The sequence below is a fragment of the Ammodytes marinus genome (assembly GCF_949987685.1).
Source record: "Ammodytes marinus genome assembly, chromosome: 1".
Taxonomy (NCBI): domain Eukaryota; kingdom Metazoa; phylum Chordata; class Actinopteri; order Uranoscopiformes; family Ammodytidae; genus Ammodytes; species Ammodytes marinus.
Window position 1 is genome coordinate 34,165,525 of NC_137230.1, and position 3,716 is coordinate 34,169,240.

Sequence of the window (3,716 nt, forward strand, 5' to 3'; positions counted from 1 at the left end):
TGACACTTCAATCCAATTTGCATAATAATTTGGAACACGGTGTATGCCTATAAATAGACAAACAAGAGACACTGAACATTTGGAGTGGTCTCTTCATTTTTTCCACGGCTGTATGTTATTATTTGACACCCTCACCTTTGACCTTGAGTAACACTGTGGTTGCATTCCAAATCGCATACTTTCTACTAGTATGTAGAAAGAAGATTTAGGATGTCCCGATTCTTGTGGCCAGATTTAGGATGGTTAGAAGTACCCGGATGTCCTACTTCATGCGGCCAAGATTGTTAGTGTTGAAAACTGCATCCTATTTGGGTAATTCTGACCCACAATCCAGTGCACACGTGAAGTGACGTCACATCGACGAAGCCTCCATATGAAAACAAACGGGGATGCAACGGATATAAAAGCAAGAGGCAAGATCAAGGCGCAATGTTATGATGAAATAAGAGAGTAAAGTATGTCCCAATAGTATGCCTACTGCATCCTGACTAGATTATTTTTATCGTCGGATGTAGCATGTAGAATAGAAAAAAGAAAAAGTATGTGATTCGGAACGCAACCTTTATTATTCCCATGGACCGTTCTCTCGTGCTCTTGGACATAAATGCCCCACTAACTCCAATAGCATTTTGGAGTATTCCTCTTTATTCTTGACATTTCTCGACATAGTGAAAAAAAAAATCTTCCTCATCTGATTTTTTTTTCTCTCCTGTAGCCTAAAACTCTTCTGTACTTTAGTATGTAGTAAAAAGAAAAAGTATGTGATTTGGAACGCAGGGAATGGATTCACCGATAGCCTTAGAATCTTATTTAAGTACACTGTAGCTGGATCTCAATCCAGAGACCGGGTCCTTGGAAGGACGCGGTCTACGCGGTGTATGAAGGCTATAGCCTATGAAGGCCGATTCGAAGGCCGAACCAGGGCCGAACAAGCGTTGTTAAACGGGACGGTCTCCGCAGGTCTCCGTTTACGAGCATTTCCGGTTTGCGCAACAAGCCGTTACCTTGCGTGACGACTCGCCGCTCCTGTGCTGCCTAGCAACCCTGATTGCTGCCAACGGAGACAGCCTTGTCAACGGAGGAAAAAAGAAAAAGAAGTTGCCTACCAGACAAAAAGAAAAAAAAGTACAAGAAAAAAAGAAAGGAAGATAAAAGTTAAGAAGATGGAGCAACACGTTGCTGTTTTGTTATTTTTTTTTTTATATTATGCCATCTCTGAAAAAAATGCAATTAATCTTGGGATATGTTGGGCCGCGAAGGATACATCTGATGCAGCCTTCAAAACCGTGAAACGAAGGCTGCATTTCTCGGCCGCATATGAGGAGCCTTGCAAGGAGCCTTGCAAATGGAACAACCTTTGTGCGCCGCTATGACGCAATCGGTCTTCAAATGCAGCCTTCGTAGGCTGCAACCCCTGTATTGAGATCCACCCAGTATCTGGTTGGGAGATCTCGTGCCCTCCAGCGGATCAGCCACACGTACGTTCTGAGTGAGATTTAATTCAATTTATTCGCCCAGGGCTTTTTTCCCTATCAGATGCGACTGAGAGCTAGTACAGTATCTGGCCCTGCTTTCCCTGCCATGATTCAATTAATACGGGCTGGGTTTTCTTGTAACCGCGAAGCTCTCCATCTGTCCTGATTTTTTTTAGTTAAAGGTGCAGTGTGTAATATGACATCATCAAGTGGTACAATTCTAGATCACAACAGTTGGTCTCTATGTTCTCCCGTTCAGAGAAGCAACAGAAATTCTTCAAGAACATTCCAGCTGGTCGTTCTGATGGACACAGTGTGACCAACTGTTCCGTTCTGTGCTTCTCTAGAGCTGATGACATTCCAACTATGACGCTTCCAAAATGGCGGCGCCCATGCCTTGGTCCATGGTATGCAGAAATACAGATATAAGAGACCCTTTCTGAGAAAAAAAAAATCTAAAAAAAATGTTCAGCTTTGATGTGCTAAATTAAACGTACTAACTAATACTAATTTTCTACAAAGTCTGCTATGAAAAAATAAACAAAATTCTACACACTGCAGATTTAAGTATAATATGAATCAGTGTGTAACATACACACAGTCAGCCCCCCATACATAGTACATGTAGGAGTGTACAATGTGAGTTTGACTTTTAGCATAGTAGCTGATAAAATAAGAAAACAAATCTTTATATATGTCATCCCCTTACCAATGTATGCTTATGTGCTATTGCTATGCTATTAAACCACAGCTCTTTAAGTGTGTACTTTATGCTGTACATTTGGTAGCTTGTATGTATTTGTAGGTGCCACTGATTGAGTGAGCTCAGGTGTGCTGAGTCACTCAATCACACACAGGTGTGATCAATTAGCAAGACGGATATGAAAGCAAGAGGCAAGATCAAGGCGCGATGTTATGATGAAAAAAATAAGTAAAAGTATGTCCCAATTGTAGCATACTGCATCTTAACTAGATTATTTTTATCGTCAGATGTAGTATGTAGAATAGAAAAAAGAAAGCGTGTGCGATTCGGAACTCAGGGTGTATTTAGGGCCAAGAAGAATGGATAGAGGAATCTAATAAGGTCCTTCATCACTCTCTCTCTGTATTGATTGTGATCCAATGAGCTGAGTTCGCTTCATGGAGGCACAGATGCAGTGCAACAGAGTAATAAACAAGAGTCCCAGTGGCCTCCAAGAAATTACATCTACATCCCACTGCTTCAGGGAAACAGTCGATACTAAAGAGATCCACCTTGTGTAACTATTTATAAGATTTATTTACAGAAATATGAGTGAAACAGAACTAGTTTCGATCTTTTTGGATACTTTCAGGCCACTGTAAACTTCCAATTTGCATGATCTAAGGCTTAAATGACATTGTATACATATCTAATTGTCGTCCAATTCAGAATTCCATCGCTATCCAGCTCTCTTAATGCATTTAGGACATTAAATACCAGTATAAAAATTAATTACATTTTCGAACAAGGAATGATATGCATCAATGACAGAGATAGTGACAAACTCAGTGACATATCCCTTTAACTGTGAAAAAGGCCTCGCTATCATTTGTAGTGGCATGAATTCACCACATGAGGTCAGTCTTTGAACACAGTCCACATATTTGCTTGGTTCTCAGTTCTCAGAAATCCATGGAGATGTTATGATGATAAACTGTTTTTTTTTTCGGTTAGCTCCATAAATAAAACACATATTGTTGGCTTGGCACTCAGTAAAGACTTCACATTTTAAAGAAGAAAACATTTGAGATGTTCGTGTTTTGGAACAAATTGGTCATTCAGATATTATATTGGGCCTTCTTGCAGCATCATGGTTGCATTTCGTTAGCCTCATAGCATAATTGCCTAAATCATATTTACTCTACTTTTACTCTACATCTACTCTATTCTACATCTACTCTACATCTACTTTACGTTAGCCTAATAGCATAATTGCCTAAGTCATATTTTAAGGGTTATAGAGTAGGGTAAAGTAGATGTAGAGTAGATGGAGAGTAGAGTAGATGTAGAGTATAAGTAGAGAAATATGATTTAGGCAATTATGCTATGAGGCTAATGATTTGTAAATGTATGTTCACCTTCCTTAACGTGAAATCAGGGGCTACAAACTCAATAGAATGAATCACCATGTCCATTCTCTTACTCACCAAGATAACAAATAACATATCTCTGTTACTGCAAGGGCGTAACCAGGGCCTTGTCAATTTGGGATTATATTG